The sequence below is a fragment of the Octodon degus genome, unplaced genomic scaffold (genome assembly GCF_000260255.1).
Source record: "Octodon degus isolate 3935 unplaced genomic scaffold, OctDeg1.0 scaffold00152, whole genome shotgun sequence".
NCBI classification, from domain to species: Eukaryota; Metazoa; Chordata; class Mammalia; order Rodentia; family Octodontidae; genus Octodon; species Octodon degus.
This window is the reverse complement of record NW_004524728.1, coordinates 2,178,458-2,197,226: the sequence shown is the minus strand read 5'-3', so window position 1 is coordinate 2,197,226 and position 18,769 is coordinate 2,178,458. Positions and strand designations below refer to the sequence as shown.

The window sequence follows — 18,769 nt, the reverse complement described above, 5'->3', positions numbered from 1 at the left end:
TGTGTCACAAGCCCCATCCTCAAGACATTTAATTTAGGAAAAAATAAAGCCTATATTTTGGATTTCTGGTTAGATTAACTCTTTTAAGAAAATCCAAACTAAGAAACAACACCTGCTAAAATTGGAACAACTCATTCTCAGATGTTCAAGGAAGGGTTTACTAAAGAAGTGAATGTAAATTTAGCTGGCGAAAAAATACATTTAGTAACTGGAAAAAAAAATTGCAACAATTGTCCTGCCTCACCCTCAGCATCCTGAGTGCTGGAATTGTAGGTGTGCACATCATGCTTGGCTCCAAACAAACTCTCTTGTCAAGCAATCTGGGCTTACCTTTTTTGTGTCGTGTTCATATTCAACAGTGTGAAACAATGATTTGGGGCACTGGAAGGCTGATGGGCCAAATCCACTTTTCCCAGACATGTCTCAATTTTAATTTTCCTCAGACTCTATGAGCCCCAGAAGTGTCATAAGATCATCTGACCTGAGCCCAGGGAAAAGATGCCTGTCCAGTTCAGGTGAATTCTGCACCCTTAGCTCCATGAGCTACAGGGCCATGCTACAGTGCTTTCTGTAGAGCTGCTGATTCTAGGAAGGTGGAAGTGAGGAGGGCTGAGGGTTGTTGTGGGGAGGCATTTGCTCCATGTAGCAGTTAAAATAAAATTTGGCTGGGAAACTCTCCAAGTAGTGGTTTAGGCAAAGTTGATTTTTCATATAAAAGAGGTCAGAGGTAATTAGAGCAAGTATGATTGGACATTTTCATAAAGTTTCAAAAGCTCAGAATTCCACCATCTCAATGTTCTACCAGCCTCAGCATTTGATGTCTGCTTTATCATCTAATGAGGCTTTTCATATTCCAATTAAACGTACACCTCAGCTACCAGGAAAAAGGGCTTGAGGAGGGGCACTTAGCAGGGACATTTTCTGGAAGTTACATAGGATATTTGCAGAACTTGGCAACTGAGGGTGGCCACATGTCTGTAATCTGGACAACATAATTTAAGCTCATGGTAAAGAGAAATGAACTTTAATTTTGGTTTCATATTTATACACTAGGGTGCTTTTTTTTTTTTTCAGAATGGAATTACCAGGCTAAATAATGTACATTTTTAAATTTTGTTGAGGGGCCAGCCAGATAGCTCAGCAGACTAAAGTGCCTGCTAAGGCAGAGTGCAGCGGCTGGGGTTTGATCCCTGGCATGCTGTGCTGGCCCCGCCCCTGGGGCTTGCAGAGACAGCAATGGAGACTGGGTGTGGGGGTGCACACCTGTAATCCCAGTGCTAGGGAGCCTGAAAACAGGAGAATCACTACAAGTACAATCTATGTAGTGAGACCCTGTAGACCCAGTAGATCCTATCCTACTTTAAAAAAAAAAATTTATTGAGAAAGAAGTATCAATGAAATAGTTTCAAAACAGGTTAGTAGTACAGTCACAATAATTAATACATTGCATATTGTTGTCTTTGTAGTAGTTATTCACAGTACAAAATGCAGACATGATGTCTTTTCTAAACACTATTATATCAAAACTTCACATTGAACTAAGAGAAAGTAGCTGTATGTCTATGCTATTTTGTATATACCGATATATCCTAGACCATATCCTAAATACGGAACAAAATAAAATAAAATTTTGTTAAATATGGGTTTAAAAAAAAGGAGAATGAAGGAAAACAGTAAAAACAAATCTTGGTAAAGGGAGAGGGGAAGATTGGGAATGGGAGAAAAAGAATTAAGATATAATACGTATAGCTACAAAATCCCTACAAAGAGGGTGATCAGTGTGTGTGTGTCAAAAATGTGCCAATAAGTTAATTTTTTAAAGTATAAAAAGTCTGATGTTTAGTTTGCATATTATTAATGTCAATATATATAACTCATAGAAACAGATTGTTATAAATAAATCTTGGATTTGTTAGTAATTTCAGTGTAAATGGATTAAAAAAATTTGAGATGACCATCATAGAATGCCGCTCAAATAAAATCAAGATTAAAGCTTAAAAAACCCCCAAAAAACCAATATTTCAGTACATCTTGTGCAATTTGCTTTTTAAAATTTTTATTGAAAAGCAATTGCACTTAATTTTATTCTTCTGCATGGAATATTAATTCCTCTACTAATGGGCAATTAGGCTGATTCTCTAGCACCTGGGGTATTGCGAGCTATCCCACATAAGCGTGGGCATATAGCTATCTTATGAGATGCTGATTTTATTTCCTTCATGGAAATGGAATATATGGTGTATACATACCAAGGAGTAGTATAGGTGGATCATATGGCAGTTCTAATTTTAGTTTTTTGAGAACTAGCACTGGTGTCTTTCATTATCTGGTGGGGGGGTATCTGGAAGTGTAGCGACTTGCTTGGTGTAAAAATTACTGTCCAAAGGTTATGACCTTCTGACAAAGGAGATAAATAGTTGGGAAGAAAGCACTGAAATCTAGATTGTCTAGATAATGATGTTATCATACTTAGATTTTTTTCAAATACTGTTATGGCCTTCCCTATATTTTTTCCTAATATTCACAGTACTTCTATAGAAGAAAATTTTAGCTGTGCATATTTCTTCCTAAAATACAGGCTGTATGTTTTATTCTTTGTCATAGGCAGGTGTGGTTAACTTGTCTCAGTAGAAAAGAAGCAAAAATAGTGATCATAAACTTCTGGAAAATGTACTTGAAAGACAGTTCATGCAGCTCTCTACCCTCCGCCCTGCTGTCTGGAGTGTGAGTCCGCAACCATCTTGGACTACAAAGACAGCTCAGGATGGATGGCAAAGTGAGGCTGGAGTAGAGCCGTTTGAAACTTGGAGTGGAAGCATACATTGGATCAGCACTGCCTGCCCTTAAACTTGGACAGGATTGTGACAAAATCTCTATTTTTTATGTCACTATTTGAGGATTTTTGTTACTTGTGACCAAACCTAATTTTAATGCTGTACTGAGTAAGAACTTGCTAGTCCTGGGGAAAGGGAATGCAAAAGGAAATGAGTTGGTATTTCCAAGATTATAATAAAAATCTCAGAAATAAAATTATAAGCCTAAATACTTAGATACTCGACCAATACTGACTGTGCCGGATGCCACGTCAGACTCTGGAATTCATGGTCCTTGCCCTCACGAGCCTCACATCTGGGAAAGTTGTCCCTTAACTTTGATAGTGAAGATAAGCAGGATGCTATAAACTTGCTCCTTCTCCCTGTAGCCTCAGGAAAGGGCCAGGGAATTGCTTCTTAGAACTGAGACCCAAGGAACAAATAGTAGTTTGCCAAAAAAAGAAGAGGAAAGAGAAAGCTTTCTAAGCAGTGGAACCTATTGGTGCCAAATCTTGAAACAGAAAGAACATCATGATTTTGTTCATGCAGAACCACACAGGAACGTGAAACAGCAGTGCTCTCTCACACGCACCAGTAGCCACCTGAAATGCTATGGAATGAAAACAAAAGAGAGTGAAATGTTACCTGGGCAGGTAGAACATGCCCATGGGAGGCTGAGACAGGAGGACTGCAAGTTCAAGTCCAACCTAGGAAACATATCAGCCTAATGAGACTCTGTCTCAAAATGAAAAATGAAAAGGGCTGGTCACTGTAACTCATTGTGAAGGCCATCGGTTTAGTCTCCAGTAACCCTCACACCACCAAAGTCAACTTTTAAAGAGTGAGGAATTCTCCAATGGACTTGTAGAAAATAAATGACAAACAAACGTCACTGTAGCTTGTAGATAATAGAGCAGTGGGTCCAGGGCACACAACTGTACAATCAACCAGCATTGTTCAGGAGCTCAGATGGAAGAGAAGTCAGAAGCCTAGAGAAGGGAGGGGGAAGTGGTGAGGCATCCAGATGGAACAGAGACACAGTGACTGTGTGAGAGAACAGAACCACCTGAAGCCCAAGAGCAGGAGAAGTAACAGCTAAGTCTCTTAGAAATGTGACAGCTCCAGGTGATGTCCCACTGGAGACAGGGTTACAGAGACTGCTCTAGATGGTGGTGGCAGGCCATAGCACAGCTTTGTTTGAGGAGAGCTGAGGAAGTGCAGATGTCAGATGTGACTTAGGAGTGTGTATATGAGGAGGGTTGAAGAACATTCCCTGGAAAGGACAATAGTGGGAAAAGGGATTTTCCAGGGAGAGACTGGAGCTGAATCAATGCTCAAACATTCTCCAAAAGAGCCAGGTGCAAAGAGTTAGGCAGACCACACACAACAGGTCTTTGGCTAGTGTTCCCATTGTACACTTACAGGTTTGTCTGAAACATTTGTTATTATGGCAAAATACACACAATATTTGCCCCTTGAGCTATTTAAAGGAATGTATGATTCAGTCACACAGATTATACTCATATTGTGCAGTGGTCACCACTATCCATTTCCTGTATATTTTTAATCCTTTTGTTAACTTTACACCTGGTATACACAAACTAAGAGAGGAAAGGCTTACTTCAGCCTGCAACCTGTTGTGTGGTTCAGTGCTTAGTCCACTGACTCTAAGGCAGGGTGACATGGCAGAGGGTTACCACAGGGAAGAAACAGTTCATGGTGAGGCAGGCAGGAGGCAGCAGCAACCAGGACCCTTCCTTTCCCTTTTATTCCATCCAGGCTACAAATCTATTGATGATCCCCTCACACAGGTGGGCCCTCCCATTGTCACACCCAGAACTGTGTTAAACCAAACTGTGGACTAACTTACTTATCACATACCCTAAATAGATGTTCACACACCCTGGATCCAGCCAACTCCAAAAAGCCCTTCCTATGGGTGTCTGAGGTTCTGGGACAACGTCCAGATACGAACCGTAACACTTCCCACCTCTGTCCCTTCCACCCTTTTCTTCCTGTTTCTATGAATTTTATCGCTTAAGTATGTCGTCTAAGCAGAACCACAAAGCACTTGGCCTTTTGTGTGTAATTTACTTTACTTAATGACCTCAAAGCTCACACACATTGTAGCATATGCCAAAAGGCAATTTTTTTTTAAATTTGAAATTTTTACTAGCACACTTCTGCAGTACATAGTGATTACCCTCATCATGGAGAGGTGGTACATGTTTCCACACATCTTTTAATTTTCCTCCTCTTCCTCTCTCTCCTCCCAACTTCCATGCTATTTGCTTTTAAGGCTGAATAGTTCATTATGTAGCACATTTTGTTTATCCAGCCATCCATTGCTAAGACTTCTTTTTCACATTTAAAAACTATAAGCTTTTTGCTCACTTGTAGTAAAGGTTTAATTAAAAGAGCCGAGGATTCTGGGGCAAGTTAGCAGGACAAGAGAAAAACACAGTGTCTAAAAAGGGGATCATTCTCCTGTCTTATAAAATATAGAAACAAAAGTCTGTGGAAGTATGAATGGCTTAAATTCACCGAGATTCTGGCCTTTAGACCCCTTTTAATCTAATGCCCATGCCTACCACCAGGCTGGTCTGACTTCAGCTGAACTCCATGACAAGGAAAGGGTTAGGGCTGGAGGAACAGATGCTGCAAGCCTCTGAATAGAGCTCCTGCAGCACACGCCACAGCGGCCCAGAAAGGGGGCAGACGGTTCTGGAGGAAATTGCAAAGCACCTTTCAGCCACCTTGGCTGATCACTGGGCCTTTCTGTATCTCTGCCTTTCCTATTCACTCTCTGTACCCACCTATTTTTCTTATCTTAATCTCATTGGGGCAAGAATAAACTATGCTGAGCAGGTAAAAATTATTTAGGTGTTAGCCATCTACATTCCCAGGAAGATGTGTATTGTCAGGGGTAATTTAAGAAAACTGAAAATTTTAAGACCCAGAAGAACGGCATCGTATGGGTAGAATGGCAGGGGTGAGGGTCAGGGAGCTGGCCACAGGGCCCCTTTAGTGCCACTGGAAAGGCCCAAGAGAAGGAGGAAAAGAGAAGCAGCTGGGGGTTTGCCCACCCAGGTTTTCTTCCCTTGCAAAGAATGAAGCCCACTTGCAAATGCGGTGGGGTTTAAATTTTATTTACTATTTATTTATTTATTTATTTATTTATTTATTTATTTATTTAGTGGTATGGGGGACTGAACTCAGGACCCTGCGCTTGCCAGGCAAGCGCTTATTCTACTGAGCTATCTCTCTGGCTCCCTTATTTGCTTTTTATTTTGGTATTTTCACAACTTGATTTTCACTTTCTTGGGAAAACATATGTATTTTTTTTTAACATCCATACAGAGGTCATCTGAACACCCTCCACATTGTAAGTTCTCAGTCCAACCTCTTTTCGTGATTTATGACTGCTCAAATATTTCAAACTTTTAGGCTTTAAGGATAATAGAACTTCTTTCATTTTTACTTTGCTAGTTTGTATCTCAGGTTCATCAATCAATTGTAGCAAATATATATTCTTGATGAGGAATATCTCTTTATTAACCTTCAACAGTGAGCACTGAACACCATACACTTCATTAAATAGTTGCCTTGCTTTATCTCGTTTCTTCCCATACACAAATATTCCTTTGCTCTTGAATGTAACACTTACAGCACAACAAAAATCTAGACTGTACCAGAATTGTCTGTAGACTTACTGCAACAAAACACATGAACCTCCTTTAGAGAATCAAGACTTTGGGAAGAGGCAATTTATTCCACCTTAGAATATGTTTGATCCAGCTTGTGAGATTTTACATGCACACACACACATACATATATATAATTTTGATACCCTTTCTATATACATTACATGATTTGTTTGTCATGCAAACATCAGGGTTCTTACATAAGGACGGCTATGATATCACCAGGTTATATATATATATATATATTTTTTTTTTTTTTTTGTAATTTTGTTAGGTAATATAATGTTAGAGTGCCACCACTGCATAAACATACCACCCAGTGGTGACTGAAACAGTGATGCATAGCTCTTTTATGATTTCCACGAATATCAAATGTCTCTAAGCCCAAAGTGGCTGTGGAGAATGGAATCAGCTGTCAGCATTTGAGACGTGCGTCATCCTCCTCCAGTGCTCACTCGCATCAGTAGAGACGCTTCTAGCAGAAAATGGTTGCCCCAAACCCAAGTGGGGAAGGAAAGCCTCAAGAGTGACTTGGAGAGAGCACAGAACTGGCCGGCCTGGCTGAGCCAACGCTCCGCGCTCCACATCCTCCCAGTTCTCCCACTCTTGAGTCTCTGCTCTGCTTATCCCTACCAGATTGGCAGTGTATTTCCAATGCCAACTGACTTGAAATCTCTCCTAAAATCAACAAATGCAACAGATGGCAGCCCGAGATCTCACCTTAAAGATGTGTCCTTTTTGAGTGGTCATTTAGCCAGGCGTGGCATGCCTCAGGAAGACTAAGGTGTTTCACCTTTCTATATATGCTATTAAAACCCATTATTAAAAAGTTTGACTATAAACATTTAAAACATGTTTTTACTGTTCCATCAAGTTTGGCAGTAACATTTAAAAATGATTTAAAAAATGAAAAATCCAGCTAGCTAAAATGTAAGGAAAGTGTTCATGCTGTAGGACTTTTACCAAATTAGTATCTAACACATTTTCTAAACTCGAAATTATGCAAGCCTGCCTCCAAAAGAGAAGCCATTTTTCCAGCATTTATTTTTCTCTTATCATTTGTTTATAACAGTCATTTGATATGTCCTGTAAACAGATATGATACATACTTGGAGAATATTTTGCTGTAGAAACAGTAAACAATTATACAGCTCTACTTTAAATACTGTTTTCATTAAATTAATGAGGCAATATAAGAAATGTTAATTAGCATAAAAGCATAGAAACAAATTACCCTATTGCTTGACTTTTGTCTCATTTACTCTGCACTTATTAAACAAATTCTTGTCCCTCCTTACTAAATCCCCACACACACACTAAAGTGAAACAAAGTCAATAGACTAGTTGTGTAGTGGTGAGAAAATCAACAAGGATCTCCTTTAGAGTAAGGCTAAAGGGAAACAATTTGTAGTGGTTCAGATTTATTCCCCTATCCTTCCCTCTAAATATTACATTGCTCAACAAAGAATTCCTGTTTAACTTTATTGAAAACTGTGTAGGAGGGCCATGTTTAAAATACTATAGATTTAAAGGTACATAGGTCAGATTTGCTGGCTTGGAGTGAGCACAGGAAAATGCGATTTTCAATTTGTTATATTGACATGTCATATATACAAAGGAAAAATATTAAGAGTACCAGGATTAAAATAATAAAAAGTCAGGGCTGGAGCAATTTCTTAAAATATTGATAATTGCTGTCCTAAATAGTAATCCACAAGGATCTAGAATTCTCAGCTTAATACTCTTCTTTATCATTATTATTAATATTCTTTTTCCACTCCTTTCCTCAATCAGTATTGGGACGAAGTTTTAGCTTGTTGCTTTAAAATTTGAGTCTGCATTAAAAACGAACATTTCTGCCCATTTGCATTGAATTGGGAGCCTTGGCTCCCACATTTCATTTCATTTCATAAACCACACCACACTACTGCTGCTAAAAGAGATCCCCAACTGTGACAACAGTAGCGATCGAAACCTTGCATCAGGTATTAAACATTCTTAGAGAAACTTGTAACTCCGAAAGAATTCAAAACAGAAAAATGGAACAATGAATCCACAGTCGTCTTAACCTGATCCTTTTTGGTTTTCTGCGCTCACCACTGTGGGCTCTGTGAAGGTTGTCGCCGACGACGTTATGCCAGGATCATCCGAGAAAGTGGGGACAAGGTGAGCACGAAGCAGCCCTGACTCGCGGGTGTGGGTGGAACAGCCAGGCGGCCCCAGGCAACCGTCGAGGTGGAGGGCGCCGGCAACTGTGGAGGCGGGGCTGCGCTCACCCCAGTCCCGGCTTAGGGGAAGGACGCCGCCACCCAGGGCAAGGAAACAAGGAAGTGTGGCAGCAGTTTGAGAAGATTCTCGCGGAGACAGAACTGAACGCTCTTCAGGTTGGCTAGAACCCGGGAAGAGCTGGAGGAGTGGCCCGAGGTAAAAGATTAGCCCAAGAAGAAGGCGGAAACAGCTTTAGGAGGGCCTTATAAAGCGAATTTTAGGAGAAAGGACTTTGTCTGCAGGGCAACAAGAAGCCCTTAAAATTTCTGAAACGAGAGCGATAGGATCCAATTCAAATTAAAACCTTTATCCGGCTGTACAGTGGAGCGGGGGCGGGACCGACGGAGGCGGAGAGCAGAGATCACCTGCGGTGACTGGGCCAGCGCAGCCAAGTGACAACCGCACGGCGCGAACTAGGGGCGCAGTGTGGGTCCTGGGGCTTGCAAAACCGGAGTGCGGGCCGGGTGTCAGGCGGTAGTCATCCCACTGCTGAGATGGGAAAGACACACGGGACTTTGCAGGCTAGGTCTGGAGCTCTGCTTCCAAAGCGTTCTAATATTTCGGTGGCATCGCAGCTACAGGCACCTGAACCGCAGGACAGGGATTGTCTGGGTACAAGAGGTCGCTCTGGGCCCGACAAGCTCAGCCGGAGCCTGCACAGAGCATACGGTCCAGACAACGCTCCAGGAACTCTCTCCACGCGCTGCGCAGTTCTGGTGTTTGCCGTTTCTCCAAGCGTACACCGAACCCCAAATCGTGGTGCGCGGCGAGCAAGAAATGTGACGAGTAATCTTGGCGAGGGGAAGGAAAGAACACTCTGGGTTGGCAGTACTGTGCCGCTTCGCCAACTCACCCTGTGCCACCCTACAGATTAACTCAGTGCGAGTATGGAAACATATGCTCTCTCGAAGTTTGAGTAGAATCACGGAAATGGAGCTCGCCTTTTTAAAAAATGCTTTCTGTTCGTTTTTTTCCCAACCCTTACAAAACAATAAATGACCAACTTTCAATTTTAATAAGTACCACCATTTAAAATATGTGCTTACTTTGAAACACTGAAAGTACCGGCTTTTCCCACCACTAAGGACACAAGTTTTAAATCATCTTTGTCCGGCAGGAGCAAACACTGCGGCTTCTGGCGCTCGCCGACGATCCCCGCACGCCGCCCGTCGTCGCGTCTCCCTGCCGGCCGGGCCCCTCTCCGCCCGCCGCACCACCTGCTCCTGGCGCCTCCCCCGCCCCGCCCGCGCCGGTTCTCACGCGCCGCCCGCGACCCTCCCGCCGCTCCCGCCCGGGTCGAGCTGTGGGGCCGCAGTGGCCGGCCAGCAACGCGCCCAGACCCCCAGCCAGCAGCCGCTCGGCTCTCGCGACTGCCGCGAGGTGCCCCCTACAGAGCTCTCCCTCCCGCGCGCGCCCCCTGCGAGCACTTCAGGGGGCGGCCCGAGATGCCCGGTGCTGATTGGCTGCCCACACCGAGCCCCGCCCCCTGAGCACGCGCAGGAGGTGGGGCGGGCCCGAGACGGGCGCGCGCCGCGCGGCTCCGCGACTGAGCCCGCTTGACCCGCGTGCTGGCCCTGGCGTCCGACTCGGGGCGTCCGCGAGGTGGGGGTAGTGGCGGCCGTGACTGGGCAGCCCCACGCTAGGGGTGGGGGCTCACGCACTTCAAGAACCTCTCCTGCGCCTCAGCGCGCCTCAACTGCGGCGAGCCGGGTGTTCTGCCGGGACCAGGAACTGACCGAGGGGCCGTCGCCGTCGCCAGCCCGGTAGCCCGGATGTCAGTGTCCCCCGCGGCGGGGCCGCCCGCGCGCTTCTGGGCTGCGGGAGGAGGCTCGTCTTAAAGGGGCAGCGCGCGTTGGAGCCGGAGGGGCGGCGCGTCCTGCCCTTCCCGGCGACCCCCGCCCCGAGGGGACGCCCTGGCGCCCGCCGCCCGAGCCCGCCCTCCTGGCCGGCCGCGAGGGAGCGCGGCGCCCCGCCCGGAGGAGGCCGCAGATGGCCGCCTGGAGGCCGGGCTCGGCTCCGGGCTCGACTTCGGAAGCGGTGGCCGGTGGCGCCGCGCGGGGCCAGGAGGCGCCGGCCTGTGATTGGCCAAGGCCGTGGTGAATGCAGGACATTGTCTAGTGGCGGCCGTCTCTGTCCCTGCCTGGCCGCCCTTCCCCGGATGGAAGTGGGTGCGGGGCGGGGGTCCCGGCCGGCGATCGCCGCCCTCCCGGGGTCCTAGGAATGTGGGAACGCGCGGTGGGAAGCGCTAACTTTTCCAGTGCAGATGGTGAGAATGGCGTCAAGGTGCTGTCTAATAAATACAAAACAGACCTTAAGGAGAAAATAAACTTATTGTTTGACATGAAGGTCTCCCTTAAAATGAATATTCAAGGAATCAAAAAGCCGTATTGTAAAAACGTCTTCCAGAGTCCTTTAATTAAGATCTATAATTAATCGTTCTTTTGTAAAATTTTAGGCAAAATTGACCGGGTTTTTTGTTTTGTTTTGTTTTGTTTTAAAAGCACAGCTGTTTATCTCGTTTTAGTTGAGCCTGTCTGGGTCTTACTTTTCCCGTGTGTGGAATGGAGATCACTGGACCGAAAACCTTTCCAAGTTTGCTTCCAAGCCTCCAGTTGGGACCGTATTCTGTATTGGGCTTACACCTTAGATAGCCTACGAGTTTGGGTTATATCTCAAGGCCTTGGAGCAGCAGAGACCTTTTAAAGAGCCCTTGAGGAGAGGAGAGGACAGTTCTCAGGTTATTTTTGAAGATATATGGAGGTTATTTAACTAGAGTGTAACTTTTTAGAGTGTAATTTGGAGTAAAGGATCACTGGAGAAATGAGTGGAGACCAGTAATTGTGAACAGGAAGATTTTTTTTTTCTAAAGTTTTCTAGGTAATGGAATAATACCATAAAGAATAACCATTTTTTCTGCTTTGATACCAGTATTAAAGGAGTAGATAGGAAAAAATTGTGAAGGGTGGATGTAGAAAATGTTTAGAGAACTTGGAATAAAGTAAACTTGGTGTTTGCTTTTTAAATAACTAGATATAACAAAATTAAAAGCAGATTAGTGTTGTTACAAAATTTTTTTGGCTTCAGTTTTATCCTTTCAAAATTGAAAAATCTGACTTCATTTAATCAGGTAATGGACAAGAAAATGACAAGTAGATGAAGTAGAAAAGATGTTGTATAACATGATTCATTGTAAGAGACATCACCTGATTTCTCAGAGGGATCTTTACTAAACCAGATTTGATGTTATATGAATTTTATTTACAAACTTTCCTCAGACTTACACTAACATGTCTTACAGGATCTCACTGTGTGGATCAGGCTGGTCTTCAGCTGTGTAGCTCAGGATGTCTTCTAACTTGAGGGGGTCCTCTTGCCAGTACTGAGATTACACGCGTGCGACATCATCCCTTGCCTGCCTTTATTTTTTTAATGTAGGGATAAAGGAAGGGATATAAAAGGAAAGTTTTAAAATACTGTCAAGTTTCCCCAAATGACAGTTGTTCTGGGCTGTTTACCATTTTCTATTACAATATAGGAATAAAAAGCAGAAATTATCCTGATATCAGAGCTCTCCTCAGAAATAAAATGTAGTTTTTTAAACTAAATTTGTAGAAATTAAATTATTGACTTATATTTACACTGATTCTTTTTATTTAAATTGAATTTTCAAGCTTTTCAGTGAATAATTAAAATTTAGAGAATGAGCTGAATTAAATAGAGAGTTGTTTATAATAAGCACAAGCAATTGATAGGGACAATATGCTTCACAAAATACAACCTGAGGGATCATTTGATATGGACAATATGCCTCACAAATACAACCTGAGACTTCCAACAAGGAAAACTTAGTGATTTTGCTTGAGTATTCGCTATAAACTGTGGATTAAATTATATGCAGTAATACTATATATGGGATACTTGGTATGTGCCAAACATGTTAAGAATATTATTCTTCAAAATTCTTAAGAGCATATAATTATCCCCATTTTAAAGATGTCAGAACTGAAGCTCTCGAGATTGGGTCATCTGCCCAAGCCTCGGTGGGTGTAGAGCTGGGGTCCACCTAAGATCCTGTATGACTTTGCAGTTATGTGGACATGTATTTCAGCCACTCATTAAACTCACCTCTAAATGTGTTTCCAATTAATTGTTTATTAATCCTTTTTCCTATTTAGGTGCTGGATATTAAGCCCAGTGTTTGTTAGGCATGTGCTCTACCACTGCTATACTCCCAATTCATCCATTTCTTAAAAATTGGACCTTTTGAACAGTTTATTCATTTAAACATTTTTCTGTTAGCCCTTTCATTCATTTATTTTTTTAGGTGACACTTAATATGGGAAGGGGACCATGAGATGGATTGAAGAGAGGAGACACAGAAGGGAATGTGAAAATTCAGACGTGTTCTGTCCACGTAGCAATTCCCCACAATGAACATAATCTTATGTATTGCAAATGTGAACTAATAAAAAATTTTAAAGATTGTTGTTTCCATTTTGCTACAGAAAGTCAAGCATACTTTCAATTTGTAACAGAAAGACCCCTTCAAACTTCTATTTTCTGTCCTCTTGTAAGCAGACCTTTGGCACAAACAGTGCCATGTAAATTTTCCCACCATACTGTTCTGTTCCGTTTTCCTCCTTGCAGATGTCTGCTCCATAGGACCCTTTACCTCATAGCCATACCTGTGGTGCTAATTGGTTGGTCCTAGAAGAGGGGCTGCCATACTATATCACTTACTTGCTGGCTAAATGCTTCCAAATCACTGAGACCTTTAGCAGGCAGAGAAGGGAGCAGGATCGAAGGGTGCAGGACAGGCATTGCAGGGGTGCACAGTTCATTGGCATAAGCTGACTCAGAAGGTTGTGCCTTCAATCTATACCTTAAGCTGACTGGCACCCCCTAATGATAATCAAATCCAATGGTTGCTATCCCTGGTGTTTCCCTTGTTCTCAGGGATCAGTTCTGTAGTGTGTGGCTACTATAGAGCTCATCTGCAGCACTACCAAAGACAAAGAGGATAGTCAGTCTCCATCCCAGTTGTATGTTCACAGGGTATCAACATTAAAAAGAACTAAGGTCATTCTGAAGGGCGTCACTTGCAAGTACTTAATATGCTTTCTGATGCTCAACATCAGTAGAAGTTGGGTTAACTAAATCTTCAACATTTTTGACTAAAGATCAGCATTAGAATTTGATACTCAAATGGAAAAAGGGATGAAAGGATTGTATCCACTCCTCTTTCCCTCCCAACCGCTCCTGTAATTAGTTCTTACACTCTGTTCTTGGTCAACAAATGCTGCTCCACTGCCTATGAAACATGGGCTGGGAAACGCACAGAGCAGTATGGAGGAAAAAACCAGCAGCCCCAAGTGACAACCACCTTGCCTCATATTAGCTAGTGGTTGTGTTTCAACCAACAAGTTCCAAAAGTAAGCTTTTACCATATGATATTTCTCAAATTCAGATGCAGGCACTGCTTGACTTATCATGGAATTATGTCACCATAACCCCATGGAGAGATGAGAAATTTAAGTTGAAATTGCGTTAAATACACCTAATCCATTGAACATCACAGCTTGGCCTAACCTCCCTTAAGCATGCCCAGAAAACCTACATCAGCTTATGGTTGGGCGAAATCATCTAACACAAACCATTTATGATAAAGTGTTGAATACCTCATGCAATTTATTGAATATTGTACTAAAAGTAAAAAATGGTTTAGCTTTCACATGTGGGTAGCTTTCACATGACCAAGTTGAAAAATCTAAATCAGACCATCATAGGCTGGTGACTGATCATACAAGAATAGCTTACACATCTATAAAAATACTTAACATTGAATAGCAAGCATGAAGTTTTACCTAGCTCTACCCTCGTATTTCTTGGTGCTCAACAGATGGTCACTTTTCCTTAGTTCTGGTGCAGACGCAATTCTAGACTACTAGTTTATCACCCCACAGGCTGGGTTGGGGACAGCTTCTACTGCTACTGGACCAAGGCTGTCACACCTTGATGATTTCCCTTAACTCTCCTCACTTTCTTAAAGGTCCATTCATAATCCTAAATGAATACGCCTTTCTTTTTGTCCTCAGACAGACCTGCATCAGAAAGCCACCGTCCAGCTCCTCCAGTTTAATCTGCAAGTTTTCTTTCTGCACCTTAGTCTCTGATATGAATAATTTCCACCCACAGTACTATCCCCCAACTCTGAACCTCACATATTCTGTTCTTTCCTACAAGACTCCCCCACAGAGACTTCCTAGATTTCCTTGCATGTAGGTACTCTGTTACTGTGTTTTCCACATTATATTAATTTTACTTATTGTCATTATTATTTTCATTTCTTTGAAACAAGGCCTCATTGTGTAAAACAGGCTGCCTTGAACTATGTAGCTCAAACTAACCTCAAACTCAACAGTCTTCCTGCCTCTGCCTACTGAGTGCTAAGATTACCAGTATGGACCACCACGCCCCGCTGATTTCATTATCTTGATATTTTTTCATTGTTTGCCACATTGTACTATAATTGCAACTTTTATTCTGCAAACCTGTGAAGAATAAGGTTTGCTCTGGAACATTCAATGAATATATGTATATTCACTGAATATATATGTATATATATTCTATGAGACATTATTTTTGTTTTAAAGAGTAAAACATAACAAGGGGCTGGAGAGATGGCTCAGTGGTCTAAAGCACCTACTTGAAACAAGCTTGGCAAAGCACAGGGACCGCGGTTCGATCCCCAGCACCACATGCCAGCCAGCCTCGCCCCCTGGTGGGCTGAGCTGGCCACACACACAATAAATAAATGTAATAAATAAAAAATAAATAAATATTTAAAAAAAAACATAACAAGTGGCAGTGCACATGATAGTTTCAAAGCAATAAAAATAAAGTGGTTGTTATATTACATATTTTCATCATCAGATTATTCAGATTAACAGATATAGGTATGTAAAATTGGTCAAATAATTAAACATTAATGCTTACTTTCAATGAATATTTATAATTTCATCTGTTGACTTATCATGGAATGATGTCACCATAACCCCATGGAGAGATGAGAAATTTAAGTTGAAATTGCATTAAATACACCTAATCCATTGAACATCACAGCTTGGCCTAACCTCCCTTAAGCATGCCCAGAAAACCTACATCAGCTTATGGTTGGGCAAAATCATCTAACACAAAACCTAGTGTCTACACTAGGTTTCAATACAAATTCCTTGATGGTGAAGACTATGTCCTAGCGGTGTGTACATCTTTGGTGCCTCGTATAGTTGTTCAAGTATGGAAGAACATCATGAAAGAATAGCTAAAGGATAGCTGAAAATCAGCTTTATTTCCTCCACTGGTTCTTCCAGGTTTTCTATAATTGTAGTGTTTTCTTCATTTAACCAATTGAAATTGCAGTTTCCTTTTTTTTTATGAGCAGAATATATTTATTGGGAGAAAGAAAGCTCCTGTCTGGAGGGGGGTTTTTAATTTAATTTTATTATTTTTTAAATATTTACTTTTTTCTGTATTTTAGGGAAGTGTCAACAGGGTAACAAGGTGTTCAGGGTCTCACTATTAGATCAGACTCGTAGTGATCCTTCTTCTTCTTCTTCTTCTTCTTCTTCTTCTTCTTCTTCTTCTTCTTCTTCTTCTTCTTCTTCTTCTTCTTCTTCTTCTTCCTCCTTTTTCTTTGTCTGTAAAAAGCTATGTTCATTTCAGTTTTTTTCCCCAAATGTATCCCATACAGAGAAGAATGTCACCCACGTCCAGGGTAGCTTACAGGTCCTGCCACCATGGCCCCACTAATCACCCCACCAGGAATGAGGTCCCTCAAGAAAAGACTGCTGGTTGTCAGATCATCTCTTTATTGATATATTTTCTTATGCTTCTTAGCTAGCTGGACACTTGACAAGGCTGTTGTTGATGTCATCTATGATGTCATGAGGGTGCCGGCCGTCCACGTTGCAGTCCACAGACTGGGCGATCCCCAGGAGCTCCTTAATGGTTCCAGAAAGTTCTCTGGCTAAAGACCAATGCCTCATCTGTCGGGCAATGTTGACAATCTCATCAAAAGTGATATTTCCACTGTGTTTAATGTTTTTCTGCTGCTTTCTCTCTCTTGGCGGCTCCTTGAGGGCTTTGATGATCAGGGCAGAGGCAGAAGGCACCACCTCAATCTGAGCCTGTCCGTTCTGAATGGTCAGTTTCACTGTGATCCGGAGGCCCTTCCAGTCACGAGTTGCCTTGGTGATGTCATCCCCCACTTTTTTTGGAGACAGACCCAAGGGACCGATCTTGGGGGCCAGGGCAGAAGTGGCGCCACCTTCACCACCAGTGCACCTCAGGTACACGACTTTAATCTCGTTGGGGTCGAATTTGGGCGGCATGCTGGAGGTGGCTAGTGTACGATGAACCCGGATTCGGGACGACCGAAGAAAGTTGCACCTTAGCCCCCTCCTAGCCGAAAGCCAAAAGGCTAACCCTGTTTACAGCCTCCCAAGAGCTGGAATTACAGGTGTGCCCCAACACGCCAAGTCTCAGTCTCCATCTCAGTGTGCCGCGGGCGCGGAGCTGGCACAGCAGGCCTGGGGATCAAGCCCCTGCCCCTGCTCCTGCTTGCAGGTACTTTAATCTGCTGAGCTATTATTTGGCCGGCCCCCTCCTTTTTTTTTTTTTTTCATGGTAGATAAAATTATATTTTTTGATCAGGATGTGTATGATAGCATGATTTTACCACACTGAATGCATCAAGTTTGCTCTGAAACATTTTATAAATATTTATGATTCAAACATTTAAGATTTTAATAAAACTTCATCTCTTATTTAAGATTTTAATATTATTTCATTTCTTTATTAGTAACAAAGCTTCTTTTGATATAGCAAACAGTCATCTCTAAGTTATTTGTTTTGGAAATATTAAATCTTCCTAAAACAAATTTACCTTAAGAAAAGTAATTTTAGCTCTCCCAGATTTCCTCGAGACTCGGCAGCTCAGAAGGGTGGTGAACCAGGACAAGCCCGCCGTGGGGCTTCCGCGCTGCCGCCTGCCCTGATCCTGCCAGGGTGTCGCTGTGCTTCGAAACCTTCCACTCAGCCCAAGTCCACCCCAGAGTCAGTCTCTCCCGCACTCATTTTGTTCATTCTTTTTTGAGGCAAGAAGAACTTGGAATCTAACTCCAGAGGGAGAAGCAAGCAAGCCAGGACCTGGGAATGTTCAGTTGGGGAGCCACTTGAGAAGCAGGCTACCCAGACCCAGAAGGAGGATCACCCTGAGTAGGTGAGCCTGGGCTACATAGTGAATTCAAAAGCAGCCTGAACATCATATATAGTGAGCTCCTATTTCAGAAAGACAAAATAATAAATTAAAATTTGAATTTAAATTCAAAATGAAAAATAATTCTATGTTGCTTCCTACCACATTATAAGATTTAACCAAGAAGTATCAATGGACTGTCTTTTTTTTTTTTTTTTCCTATAAAATAAGGACAAGGAAAAAAAAAAAAAAAGAACAAGGATGAACAGTGGCATTTGTCTTCTGTGCAGTTCCTGCCTGTGTTTTGGGCAGTAGGGAAAGGGGAAGCAAAATCCTCCCAAGTCCCTGATTTCTCTCCCTCGAGCAGGGTGTTTTCTGTAATTGGCTTTTCACATTTGCCAAGAGTCTGTTTCCTTTTAACATTCAACATGCTTAACAGAAGTCTTGTAATAGTTCCAAAAATAATAAAACCAGTCCCAAGGATAAAATGATATGCACAACACATTTGTTTTGGTCATGGATTTGATTAAGTTCTTTTAAATAATTTTTAGTGTCAATGGTGGGAGGGATAAAGATGTTTTCTTCACAGTAACAAAACCAAAAGGATGCAGCCAATGACTTGTGCCAGGATCAGGGTAGGGGTGAGCTGTAGACAGAGGCATGCACAGGGCACTGTTAAAGACAAAGGTACTTTTAGTGTTGTGGGGATATCTCTGTGTGCATGTGTG

The 18,769-nt window shown here is 42.5% G+C and overlaps 1 pseudogene; it reads right to left on the bottom strand.

The window, feature by feature from the left end:
• Positions 1-16,677: 16,677 nt before the first annotated feature.
• On the bottom strand, positions 16,678-17,250 carry LOC105743705 (annotated as a pseudogene).
• Between the last annotated feature and the right edge of the window lie 1,519 nt (positions 17,251-18,769).